Here is a 13,559-nt window from a genome sequence, read left to right on the forward strand (position 1 = left end):
CCACAGGCAACTGCGGCTGGTTTGACAGTGCCACGTGCCTCCTGCAAACTGACATGAGGAACCTGCCCTGGTGACTTTTGTTTCTCTGGGGAATGGCCATGGTTCATGTCCAGCGCCACGTGGCCCGCAGTGGCCTGCGGCCTGCTGAAATTCCGCACGGATCAGGATACCTCCCATACCGAAAGTACCACCACAGGCAACTGTGGCTGGTTTGACAGTGCCAAGTGCCTCTTGCAAACTGACATCAGGAACCTGGCCTGGTGACTTTTGCTTCTCTGGGAAAGGGCCATCATTCTTGTCCAGTGCCCAGTGGACCGGAGTGGCCGGCTGCCTGCTGAAATTCCGCACGGATCAGGATACCTCCCAGATGCAAGGTGCCCCCACTAGGCAACTGTGGCTGGTTTGAGAGTGCCAAGTGCCTCCTGCAAACTGACATCAGGAACCTGGCCTGGTGACTTTTGTTTTTCTGGGGAAAGGACATGGTTCATGTCCGGGGCCCGCTGGCCCGGCGTGGCCGGCTGACTGCTGAAATTCCTCACGGTGGAGGATACCTCCCAGATGAAAGGTGAGCCAAAAGGAAACTGTGGCTAGTTTGACAGTGCCAAGTGCCTCCTGCAAACTGACATCAGGAACCTTGCCTAGTGACTACTGTTTTTCTGGGGAAAGGCCATCATTCTTGTCCGGGGCCCGGTGGCCCGGCGTGGCCGGCAGTCTGCAGAAATTCCGAACCGATCAGGATACCTCCCAGACCGAAAATACTACCACAGGCACCTGTGGCTGGTTTGACAGTGCCAAGTGCCTCCTGCAAACTGACATCTGGAACCTGGCCTGGTGACTTTTGTTTCTTTGGGGAAAGGCCATCATTCTTGTCCGGGGCCCGGTGACCCGGAGGTGCTGGCTTCCTGGTGAAATTCCGAACGGATCAGGATACATCCCAGATGCAAGTGCCCCCACAGGCACCTGCGATTTGTTTGACAGTGCCAAGTGCCTCCTGCAAATTGACATCAGGAACCTGGCCTGGTGACTTTTGTTTCTCTGGGGAAAGGCCATAGATGGTGTCCAGTGCCCGGTGGCCCGGAGTGGCTGGCTGCCTGCTGAAATTCCACAAGGATCACGATACCTCCCAGACCGAAAGCACCACCGCAGGCAACTGTGGCTGGTTTGAGAGTGCCAAGTGCCTCCTGCAAACTGACATCAGGAACCTGGCCTGGTGACTTTTGTTTCTCTGGGGAAAGGCCATGGTTCATGTCCAGGGCCTAGTGGCCCGCAATGGCCGGCTGCCTGCTGAAATTCCGCATGGGTCAGGATACCTCCCAGACCGAAAGTACCACCATAGGCAACTGTGGCTGGTTTGACAGTGCCTAGTGCCTCCTGCAAACTGACATCTGGAACCTGGCCTGGTGAGTTTTGTTTCTCTGGGGAAGGGCCATCATTCTTGGCCAGTGCCCAGTGGACCGGAGTGGCCGGCTGCCTGCTGAAATTCCGCACGGATAAGGATACCTCCCAGATGCAAGGTGCCCCCACTAGGCAACTGTGGCTGGTTTGACAGTGCCAAGTGCCTCCTGCAAACTGACATCAGGAACGTGGCCTGGTGACTTTTGTTTCTCTGGGGAATGGCCATCATACTTTTCCGGGGCCCGGTGTCCCGGAGTGGCTGGCTGCCTGCTGAAATTCCGAACGGTTGAGGATACCTCCCAGATGAAAGGAGCCCCAAAAGGGAACTTTGGCTGGTTTGACAGTGCCTAGTGCCTCCTCCAAACTGACATCAGGAACCTGGCCTGGTGACTTTTGTTTCTCTGGGGAAAGGCCATTGTTCCTCTCCTGGACCCGTAGGCCCAGAGTGGCCGGCCGCCTGCGGAAATTCCGCATGGATCAGGATACCTCCCAGATGGAATGTGCCCCCACAGGCAACTGTGGCTGGTTTGACAGTGCCAAGTGCCTCCTGCAAACTGACATCAGGAACCTGGCCTGGTGACTTTTGTTTTTCTGGGGAAAGGACATGGTTCATGTCCGGGGCCCGGTGGCCCGGAGTGGCTGGCTGCCTTCTGAAATTCCTCACAGTTGAGGATACCTCCCAGATGGAAGGTGCCCCCACAGGCAACTGTGGCTGGTTTGACAGTGCCTAGTGCCTCCTGCAAACTGACATCAGGAACCTGGCCTGGTGACTTTTGTTTTTCTGGGGAAAGGCCATCGTTCCTCTCCTGGACCTGTAGGCCCGGAGTGGCCGGCAGCCTGCTGAAATTCACATGGATCAGGATACCTCCCATCTGGAAAAGTGCCCCCACAGGCACCTGTGGCTGGTTTGACAGTGCCTAGTGCCTCCTCCAAACTGACATCAGGAACCTGGCCTGGTGACTTTTGCTTCTCTGGGAAAGGGCCATCATTCTTGTCCGGGGCCCAGTGGACCGGAGTAGCTGGCTGCCTGCTGAAATTCCGCACGGATCAGGATACCTCCCAGATGCAAGGTGCCCCCACTAGGCAACTGTGGCTGGTTTGAGAGTGCCAAGTGCCTCCTGCAAACTGACATCAGGAACCTGGCCTGGTGACTTTTGTTTTTCTGGGGAAAGGACATGGTTCATGTCCGGGGCCCGCTGGCCCGGAGTGGCCGGCTGACTGCTGAAATTCCTCACGGTGGAGGATACCTCCCAGATGAAAGGTGAGCCAAAAGGAAACTGTGGCTAGTTTGACAGTGCCAAGTGCCTCCTGCAAACTGACATCAGGAACCTTGCCTAGTGACTACTGTTTTTCTGGGGAAAGGCCATCATTCTTTTCCGGGGCCCGGTGGCCCGGCGTGGCCGGCAGTCTGCAGAAATTCCGAACCGATCAGGATACCTCCCAGACCGAAAATACTACCACAGGCACCTGTGGCTGGTTTGACAGTGCCAAGTGCCTCCTGCAAACTGACATCAGGAACCTGGCCTGGTGACTTTTGTTTCTTTGGGGAAAGGCCATCATTCTTGTCCGGGGCCCGGTGACCCGGAGGTGCTGGCTTCCTGGTGAAATTCCGAACGGATCAGGATACATCCCAGATGCAAGTGCCCCCACAGGCACCTGCGATTTGTTTGACAGTGCCAAGTGCCTCCTGCAAATTGACATCAGGAACCTGGCCTGGTGACTTTTGTTTCTCTGGGGAAAGGCCATAGATGGTGTCCAGTGCCCGGTGGCCCGGAGTGGCTGGCTGCCTGCTGAAATTCCACAAGGATCACGATACCTCCCAGACCGAAAGTACCACCGCAGGCAACTGTGGCTGGTTTGAGAGTGCCAAGTGCCTCCTGCAAACTGACATCAGGAACCTGGCCTGGTGACTTTTCTTTCTCTGGGGAAAGGCCATGGTTCATGTCCAGGGCCTAGTGGCCCGCAATGGCCGGCTGCCTGCTGAAATTCCGCATGGGTCAGGATACCTCCCAGACCGAAAGTACCACCATAGGCAACTGTGGCTGGTTTGACAGTGCCTAGTGCCTCCTGCAAACTGACATCTGGAACCTGGCCTGGTGAGTTTTGTTTCTCTGGGGAAGGGCCATCATTCTTGGCCAGTGCCCAGTGGACCGGAGTGGCCGGCTGCCTGCTGAAATTCCGCACGGATAAGGATACCTCCCAGATGCAAGGTGCCCCCACTAGGCAACTGTGGCTGGTTTGACAGTGCCAAGTGCCTCCTGCAAACTGACATCAGGAACGTGGCCTGGTGACTTTTGTTTCTCTGGGGAATGGCCATCATACTTTTCCGGGGCCCGGTGTCCCGGAGTGTCTGGCTGCCTGCTGAAATTCCGAACGGTTGAGGATACCTCCCAGATGGAAGGTGCCCCCACAGGCAACTGTGGCTGGTTTGACAGTGCCTAGTGCCTCCTGCAAACTGACATCAGGAACCTGGCCTGGTGACTTTTGTTTTTCTGGGGAAAGGCCATCGTTCCTCTCCTGGACCTGTAGGCCCGGAGTGGCCGGCAGCCTGCTGAAATTCACATGGATCAGGATACCTCCCATCTGGAAAAGTGCCCCCACAGGCACCTGTGGCTGGTTTGACAGTGCCTAGTGCCTCCTCCAAACTGACATCAGGAACCTGGCCTGGTGACTTTTGTTTCTCTGGGGAAAGGCCATGGTTCATATCCCGGACCAGTTAGACCGGGGAGGCCGGCTGCCTACTGGAATTCAGAACGGATCAGGATACCTACCAGGCCGAAAATATCACCACAGGCACCTGTGGCTGGTTTGACAGTGCCATGTGCCTCCTGCAAACTGACATCAGGAACCTGGCCTGGTGACTTTTGTTTCTTTGGGGAAAGGCCATGGTTCATATCCTGGACCAGTTGGACCAGAGAGGCCGGCTGCCTGCTGAAATTCTGAACGGATCAGGATACATCCCAGATGCAAGTGCCCCCACAGGCACCTGCGATTTGTTTGACAGTGCCAAGTGCCTCCTGCAAATTGACATCAGGAACCTGGCCTGGTGACTTTTGTTTCTCTGGGGAAAGGCCATAGATGGTGTCCAGTGCCCGGTGGCCCGGAGTGGCTGGCTGCCTGCTGAAATTCCACAAGGATCACGATACCTGCCAGACCGAAAGTACCACCGCAGGCAACTGTGGCTGGTTTGAGAGTGCCAAGTGCCTCCTGCAAACTGACATCAGGAACCTGGCCTGGTGACTTTTGTTTCTCTGGGGAAAGGTCATCATTCTTGTCCGGGGCCCACTGGCCCGGAGTGGCCGGCTGCCTGCTGAAATTCCTCACGGTTGAGGATACCTCCCAGACGCAAGGTGCTCCCACAGGCAACTGTGGCTGGTTTGACAGTGCCAAGTGCCTCCTGCAAATTGACATCAGGAACCTGGCCTGGTGACTTTTGTTTCTCTGGGGAAAGGCCATAGATGATGTCCAGTGCCCGGTGGCCCGGAGTGGCCGGCTGCATGCTGAAATTCCGCACGGATCAGGATACCTCCCAGATGCAAGGTGCCCCCACAGGGAATTGTGGCTGGTTTGACAGTGCCAAGTGCCTCCTGCAAACTGACATCAGGAACCTGGCCTGGTGACTTTTGTTTCTCTGGGGAAAGGCCATGGTTCCTATCCTGGACCAGTTGGACCAGAGAGGCTGGCTGCCTGCTGAAATTCCGAACGAATCAGGATACCTCCCAGATGCAAAGTGCCCCCACAGGCACCTGCGATTTGTTTGACAGTGTCAAGTGCCTCCTGCAAATTGACATCAGGAACCGGGCCTAGTGACTTTTGTTTCTCTGGGGAAAGGCCATAGATGATGTCCAGTGCCCGGTGGCCCAGAGTGGCCGGCTGCATGCTGAAATTCCGAACCGATCAGAATACGTCCCGGATGCAATGTGCCCACACAAGCAACTGTGGTTGGTTTGACAGTGCCTAGTGCCTCCGGCAAACTGATATCAGGAACCTGGCCTGGTGACTTTTGTTTCTCTGGGGAAAGGCCATAGATCGTGTCCAGTGCCCGGTGGCCCGGAGTGGTCGGCTGCCTGCGGAAATTCCGCACGGATCAGGATACGTCCCAGACCGAAAGTACCACCACAAGCAACTGTGGCTGGTTTGACAGTGCCAAGTGCCTCCTGCAAACTGACATGAGGAACCTGGCCTGGTGACTTTTGTTTCTCTGGGGAAAGCCCATCGTTCGTATCCAGGGCCGGGTAGCCCGTAGTGGCCTTCTGCCTGCTGAAATTCCACACGGATCAGGACCGCCCATATGCAAGGTGCCCCCACAGGCAACTGCGGCTGGTTTGACAGTGCCACGTGCCTCCTGCAAACTGACATGAGGAACCTGCCCTGGAGACTTTTGTTTCTCTGGGGAATGGCCATGGTTCATGTCCAGCGCCACGTGGACCACAGTGGCCTGCGGCCTGCTGAAATTCCGCACGGATCAGGATACCTCCCATACCGAAAGTACCACCACAGGCAACTGTGGCTGGTTTGACAGTGCCAAGTGCCTCTTGCAAACTGACATCAGGAACCTGGCCTGGTGACTTTTGCTTCTCTGGGAAAGGGCCATCATTCTTGTCCAGTGCCCAGTGGACCGGAGTGGCCGGCTGCCTGCTGAAATTCCACACGGATCAGGATACCTCCCAGATGCAAGATGCCCCCACTAGGCAACTGTGGCTGGTTTGAGAGTGCCAAGTGCCTCCTGCAAACTGACATCAGGAACCTGGCCTGGTGACTTTTGTTTCTCAGGGGAAAGGTGATCATTCTTGTCCGGGGCCCGCTGGCCCGGAGTGGCCGGCTGACTGCTGAAATTCCTCACGGTGGAGGATACCTCCCAGATGACAGGAGCCCCAAATGGGAACTGTGGCTAGTTTGACAGTGCCAAGTGCCTCCTGCAAACTGACATCAGGAACCTTGCCTAGTGACTATTGTTTTTCTGGGGAAAGGCCATCATTCTTGTCCGGGGCCCGGTGGCCCGGCGTGGCCGGCAGTCTGCAGAAATTCTGAACCGATCAGGATACCTCCCAGACCGAAAATACTACCACAGGCACCTGTGGCTGGTTTGACAGTGCCAAGTGCCTCCTGCAAACTGACATCAGGAACCTGGCCTGGTGACTTTTGTTTCTCTGGGGAAAGGCCATCATTCTTGTCCGGGGCCCGGTGGTCCGGCATGGCCGGCAGCCTGCAGAAATTCCGAAACGATCAGGATACCTCCCAGACCGACAATACTACCACAGGCACCTGTGGCTGGTTTGACAGTACCAAGTGCCTCCTGCAAACTGACATCAGGAACCTGGCCTGGTGACTTTTGTTTCTCGAGGGAAAGGCCATCATTCTTGTCCGGGGCCCGGTGCCCCGGAGTGGCTGGCTGCCTTGTGAAATTCCTCACGGTTGAGGATACCTCCCAGACGCAAGGAGCCCCCAGAGGAAACTGTGGCTGGTTTGAGAGTGCCAAGTGCCTCCTGCAAACTGACATCAGGAACCTGGCCTGGTGACTTTTGTTTCTCTGGGGAAAGGCCATGGTTCATATCCTGGACCAGTTGGACCGGAGTGGCCGGCTGCCTGCTGAAATTCCGAACGGATCAGGATGCCGCCCAGATGCAAGGTGTCCCCACAGGCACCTACGGTTGGTTTGACAGTGCCCAATGCCTCCTGCAAACTGACATCAAGAACCTGGCCTGGTGACTTTTGTTTCTCTGGGGAAAGGCCATAGATGATGTCCAGTGCCCGGTGGCCCGGAGTGGCCGGCTGCCTGCTGAAATTCCGCACGGGTCAGGACACCTCCCACATGCAAGGTGCCCCCACAGGCAACTGTGGCTGGTTTGACAGTGCCAAGTGCCTCCTGCAAACTGACATCAGGAACCTGGCCTGGTGACTTTCGTTTCTCTGGGGAATGGCCAGGGTTCGTGTCAAGTACCCGTAGGCCCGGAATGGCCGGCAGCCTGCTGAAATTCCAAACAGATCAGGATACCTCCCAGACCGAAAATACCACCACAGGCAACTGTGGCTGGTTTGACAGTGCCTAGTGCCTCCAGCAAACTGACATCTGGAACCTGGCCTGGTGAGTTTTGTTTCTCTGGGGAAGGGCCATCATTCTTGGCCAGTGCCCAGTGGACCGGAGTGGCCGGCTGCCTGCTGAAATTCCGCACGGATAAGGATACCTCCCAGATGCAAGGTGCCCCCACTAGGCAACTGTGGCTGGTTTGACAGTGCCAAGTGCCTCCTGCAAACTGACATCAGGAACGTGGCCTGGTGACTTTTGTTTCTCTGGGGAATGGCCATCATACTTTTCCGGGGCCCGGTGTCCCGGAGTGGCTGGCTGCCTGCTGAAATTCCGAACGGTTGAGGATACCTCCCAGATGAAAGGAGCCCCAAAAGGGAACTTTGGCTGGTTTGACAGTGCCTAGTGCCTCCTCCAAACTGACATCAGGAACCTGGCCTGGTGACTTTTGTTTCTCTGGGGAAAGGCCATTGTTCCTCTCCTGGACCCGTAGGCCCAGAGTGGCCGGCCGCCTGCTGAAATTCCGCATGGATCAGGATACCTCCCAGATGGAAGGTGCCCCCACAGGCAACTGTGGCTGGTTTGACAGTGCCAAGTGCCTCCTGCAAACTGACATCAGGAACCTGGCCTCGTGACTTTTGTTTTTCTGGGGAAAGGACATGGTTCATGTCCGGGGCCCGGTGGCCCGGAGTGGCTGGCTGCCTTCTGAAATTCCTCACAGTTGAGGATACCTCCCAGATGGAAGGTGCCCCCACAGGCAACTGTGGCTGGTTTGACAGTGCCTAGTGCCTCCTGCAAACTGACATCAGGAACCTGGCCTGGTGACTTTTGTTTTTCTGGGGAAAGGCCATCGTTCCTCTCCTGGACCTGTAGGCCCGGAGTGGCCGGCAGCCTGCTGAAATTCACATGGATCAGGATACCTCCCATCTGGAAAAGTGCCCCCACAGGCACCTGTGGCTGGTTTGACAGTGCCTAGTGCCTCTTGAAAACTGACATCAGGAACCTGGCCTGGTGACTTTTGTTTCTCTGGGGAAAGGCCATGGTTCATATCCTGGACCAGTTAGACCGGGGAGGCCGGCTGCCTACTGGAATTCAGAACGGATCAGGATACCTACCAGGCCGAAAATATCACCACAGGCACCTGTGGCTGGTTTGACAGTGCCATGTGCCTCCTGCAAACTGACATCAGGAACCTGGCCTGGTGACTTTTGTTTCTTTGGGGAAAGGCCATGGTTCATATCCTGGACCAGTTGGACCAGAGAGGCCGGCTGCCTGCTGAAATTCTGAACGGATCAGGATACCTCCCAGATGCAAGTGCCCCCACAGGCACCTGCGATTTGTTTGACAGTGCCAAGTGCCTCCTGCAAATTGACATCAGGAACCTGGCCTGGTGACTTTTGTTTCTCTGGGGAAAGGCCATAGATGGTGTCCAGTGCCCGGTGGCCCGGAGTGGCTGGCTGCCTGCTGAAATTCCACAAGGATCACGATACCTGCCAGACCGAAAGTACCACCGCAGGCAACTGTGGCTGGTTTGAGAGTGCCAAGTGCCTCCTGCAAACTGACATCAGGAACCTGGCCTGGTGACTTTTGTTTCTCTGGGGAAAGGTCATCATTCTTGTCCGGGGCCCACTGGCCCGGAGTGGCCGGCTGCCTGCTGAAATTCCTCACGGTTGAGGATACCTCCCAGACGCAAGGTGCTCCCACAGGCAACTGTGGCTGGTTTGACAGTGCCAAGTGCCTCCTGCAAATTGACATCAGGAACCTGGCCTGGTGACTTTTGTTTCTCTGGGGAAAGGCCATGGTTCATATCCTGGACCAGTTGGACCGGAGTGGCCGGCTGTCTGCTGAAATTCCGAACGGATCGGGATGCCGCCCAGATGCAAGGTGCCCCCACAGGCACCTGCGGTTGGTTTGAGAGTGCCAAGTGCCTCCTGCAAACTGACATCAGGAACCTGGCCTGGTGACTTTTGTTTCTCTGGGGAAAGGCCATGGTTCCTATCCTGGACCAGTTGGACCAGAGAGGCCGGCTGCCTGCTGAAATTCCGAACGAATCAGGATACCTCCCAGATGCAAAGTGCCCCCACAGGCACCTGCGATTTGTTTGACAGTGTCAAGTGCCTCCTGCAAATTGACATCAGGAACCGGGCCTACTGACTTTTGTTTCTCTGGGGAAAGGCCATAGATGATGTCCAGTGCCCGGTGGCCCAGAGTGGCCGGCTGCATGCTGAAATTCCGAACCGATCAGAATACGTCCCGGATGCAATGTGCCCACACAAGCAACTGTGGTTGGTTTGAGAGTGCCTAGTGCCTCCGGCAAACTGATATCAGGAACCTGGCCTGGTGACTTTTGTTTCTCTGGGGAAAGGCCATAGATCGTGTCCAGTGCCCGGTGGCCCGGAGTGGTCGGCTGCCTGCGGAAATTCCGCACGGATCAGGATACCTCCCAGACCGAAAGTACCACCACAAGCAACTGTGGCTGGTTTGACAGTGCCATGTGCCTCCTGCAAACTGACATCAGGAACCTGGCCTGGTGACTTTTGTTTCTTTGGGGAAAGGCCATGGTTCATATCCTGGACCAGTTGGACCAGAGAGGCCGGCTGCCTGCTGAAATTCTGAACGGATCAGGATACATCCCAGATGCAAGTGCCCCCACAGGCACCTGCGATTTGTTTGACAGTGCCAAGTGCCTCCTGCAAATTGACATCAGGAACCTGGCCTGGTGACTTTTGTTTCTCTGGGGAAAGGCCATAGATGGTGTCCAGTGCCCGGTGGCCCGGAGTGGCTGGCTGCCTGCTGAAATTCCACAAGGATCACGATACCTGCCAGACCGAAAGTACCACCGCAGGCAACTGTGGCTGGTTTGAGAGTGCCAAGTGCCTCCTGCAAACTGACATCAGGAACCTGGCCTGGTGACTTTTCTTTCTCTGGGGAAAGGTCATCATTCTTGTCCGGGGCCCACTGGCCCGGAGTGGCCGGCTGCCTGCTGAAATTCCTCACGGTTGAGGATACCTCCCAGACGCAAGGTGCTCCCACAGGCAACTGTGGCTGGTTTGACAGTGCCAAGTGCCTCCTGCAAATTGACATCAGGAACCTGGCCTGGTGACTTTTGTTTCTCTGGGGAAAGGCCATAGATGATGTCCAGTGCCCGGTGGCCCGGAGTGGCCGGCTGCATGCTGAAATTCCGCACGGATCAGGATACCTCCCAGATGCAAGGTGCCCCCACAGGGAATTGTGGCTGGTTTGACAGTGCCAAGTGCCTCCTGCAAACTGACATCAGGAACCTGGCCTGGTGACTTTTGTTTCTCTGGGGAAAGGCCATGGTTCCTATCCTGGACCAGTTGGACCAGAGAGGCTGGCTGCCTGCTGAAATTCCGAACGAATCAGGATACCTCCCAGATGCAAAGTGCCCCCACAGGCACCTGCGATTTGTTTGACAGTGTCAAGTGCCTCCTGCAAATTGACATCAGGAACCGGGCCTAGTGACTTTTGTTTCTCTGGGGAAAGGCCATAGATGATGTCCAGTGCCCGGTGGCCCAGAGTGGCCGGCTGCATGCTGAAATTCCGAACCGATCAGAATACGTCCCGGATGCAATGTGCCCACACAAGCAACTGTGGTTGGTTTGACAGTGCCTAGTGCCTCCGGCAAACTGATATCAGGAACCTGGCCTGGTGACTTTTGTTTCTCTGGGGAAAGGCCATAGATCGTGTCCAGTGCCCGGTGGCCCGGAGTGGTCGGCTGCCTGCGGAAATTCCGCACGGATCAGGATACGTCCCAGACCGAAAGTACCACCACAAGCAACTGTGGCTGGTTTGACAGTGCCAAGTGCCTCCTGCAAACTGACATGAGGAACCTGGCCTGGTGACTTTTGTTTCTCTGGGGAAAGCCCATCGTTCGTATCCAGGGCCGGGTAGCCCGTAGTGGCCTTCTGCCTGCTGAAATTCCACACGGATCAGGACCGCCCATATGCAAGGTGCCCCCACAGGCAACTGCGGCTGGTTTGACAGTGCCACGTGCCTCCTGCAAACTGACATGAGGAACCTGCCCTGGAGACTTTTGTTTCTCTGGGGAATGGCCATGGTTCATGTCCAGCGCCACGTGGACCACAGTGGCCTGCGGCCTGCTGAAATTCCGCACGGATCAGGATACCTCCCATACCGAAAGTACCACCACAGGCAACTGTGGCTGGTTTGACAGTGCCAAGTGCCTCTTGCAAACTGACATCAGGAACCTGGCCTGGTGACTTTTGCTTCTCTGGGAAAGGGCCATCATTCTTGTCCAGTGCCCAGTGGACCGGAGTGGCCGGCTGCCTGCTGAAATTCCACACGGATCAGGATACCTCCCAGATGCAAGATGCCCCCACTAGGCAACTGTGGCTGGTTTGAGAGTGCCAAGTGCCTCCTGCAAACTGACATCAGGAACCTGGCCTGGTGACTTTTGTTTCTCAGGGGAAAGGTGATCATTCTTGTCCGGGGCCCGCTGGCCCGGAGTGGCCGGCTGACTGCTGAAATTCCTCACGGTGGAGGATACCTCCCAGATGACAGGAGCCCCAAATGGGAACTGTGGCTAGTTTGACAGTGCCAAGTGCCTCCTGCAAACTGACATCAGGAACCTTGCCTAGTGACTATTGTTTTTCTGGGGAAAGGCCATCATTCTTGTCCGGGGCCCGGTGGCCCGGCGTGGCCGGCAGTCTGCAGAAATTCTGAACCGATCAGGATACCTCCCAGACCGAAAATACTACCACAGGCACCTGTGGCTGGTTTGACAGTGCCAAGTGCCTCCTGCAAACTGACATCAGGAACCTGGCCTGGTGACTTTTGTTTCTCTGGGGAAAGGCCATCATTCTTGTCCGGGGCCCGGTGGTCCGGCATGGCCGGCAGCCTGCAGAAATTCCGAAACGATCAGGATACCTCCCAGACCGACAATACTACCACAGGCACCTGTGGCTGGTTTGACAGTACCAAGTGCCTCCTGCAAACTGACATCAGGAACCTGGCCTGGTGACTTTTGTTTCTCGAGGGAAAGGCCATCATTCTTGTCCGGGGCCCGGTGCCCCGGAGTGGCTGGCTGCCTTGTGAAATTCCTCACGGTTGAGGATACCTCCCAGACGCAAGGAGCCCCAGAGGAAACTGTGGCTGGTTTGAGAGTGCCAAGTGCCTCCTGCAAACTGACATCAGGAACCTGGCCTGGTGACTTTTGTTTCTCTGGGGAAAGGCCATGGTTCATATCCTGGACCAGTTGGACCGGAGTGGCCGGCTGCCTGCTGAAATTCCGAACGGATCAGGATGCCGCCCAGATGCAAGGTGTCCCCACAGGCACCTACGGTTGGTTTGACAGTGCCCAGTGCCTCCTGCAAACTGACATCAAGAACCTGGCCTGGTGACTTTTGTTTCTCTGGGGAAAGGCCATAGATGATGTCCAGTGCCCGGTGGCCCGGAGTGGCCGGCTGCCTGCTGAAATTCCGCACGGGTCAGGACACCTCCCACATGCAAGGTGCCCCCACAGGCAACTGTGGCTGGTTTGACAGTGCCAAGTGCCTCCTGCAAACTGACATCAGGAACCTGGCCTGGTGACTTTCGTTTCTCTGGGGAATGGCCAGGGTTCGTGTCAAGTACCCGTAGGCCCGGAATGGCCGGCAGCCTGCTGAAATTCCAAACAGATCAGGATACCTCCCAGACCGAAAATACCACCACAGGCAACTGTGGCTGGTTTGACAGTGCCTAGTGCCTCCAGCAAACTGACATCTGGAACCTGGCCTGGTGAGTTTTGTTTCTCTGGGGAAGGGCCATCATTCTTGGCCAGTGCCCAGTGGACCGGAGTGGCCGGCTGCCTGCTGAAATTCCGCACGGATAAGGATACCTCCCAGATGCAAGGTGCCCCCACTAGGCAACTGTGGCTGGTTTGACAGTGCCAAGTGCCTCCTGCAAACTGACATCAGGAACGTGGCCTGGTGACTTTTGTTTCTCTGGGGAATGGCCATCATACTTTTCCGGGGCCCGGTGTCCCGGAGTGGCTGGCTGCCTGCTGAAATTCCGAACGGTTGAGGATACCTCCCAGATGAAAGGAGCCCCAAAAGGGAACTTTGGCTGGTTTGACAGTGCCTAGTGCCTCCTCCAAACTGACATCAGGAACCTGGCCTGG

This window comes from Passer domesticus, chromosome 11 (assembly GCF_036417665.1).
Source record: "Passer domesticus isolate bPasDom1 chromosome 11, bPasDom1.hap1, whole genome shotgun sequence".
NCBI lineage: Eukaryota > Metazoa > Chordata > Aves > Passeriformes > Passeridae > Passer > Passer domesticus.